This window comes from Physeter macrocephalus, chromosome 14 (genome assembly GCF_002837175.3).
Source record: "Physeter macrocephalus isolate SW-GA chromosome 14, ASM283717v5, whole genome shotgun sequence".
In the NCBI taxonomy this organism is placed as follows: Eukaryota; Metazoa; Chordata; class Mammalia; order Artiodactyla; family Physeteridae; genus Physeter; species Physeter macrocephalus.
The window spans coordinates 76,785,896-76,786,167 of record NC_041227.1 but is presented as its reverse complement, the minus strand read 5'-3'; the positions used below and the strand labels follow the sequence as shown (position 1 = coordinate 76,786,167).

At 61.4% G+C, this 272-nt stretch overlaps 1 protein-coding gene across 5 annotated transcripts in view; it reads left to right on the top strand.

Annotated features, from left to right (window-relative positions):
• The window catches only part of PMS2 (PMS1 homolog 2, mismatch repair system component), a 27,497-nt gene that overhangs the window by 2,240 nt on the left and 24,985 nt on the right, over positions 1–272 (top strand). The window lies entirely within an intron of this gene.

The following is a 272-nucleotide window of genomic DNA, read 5'->3' as shown; positions in this document are numbered from 1 at the left end:
CCAGCCGCTCCGCGGCATGTGGGATCTCCCCGGTCAGGGGCACGAACCCGCGTCCCCCGCATCGGCAGGCGGACTCCCAACCACCAGGGAAGCCCAATATCCATTTATTATATGCACAAATATAAATGTTGGTCTGCAATCCTTAAACATCTGTCAAAAAGTCTTCTGGGGGCTTCCCTGGTGGCGCAGTGGTTGGGAGTCCGCCTGCCGATGCGGGGGACGCGGGTTCGTGCCCCTGACCGGGAAGATCCCACATGCCGCGGAGCGGCTGG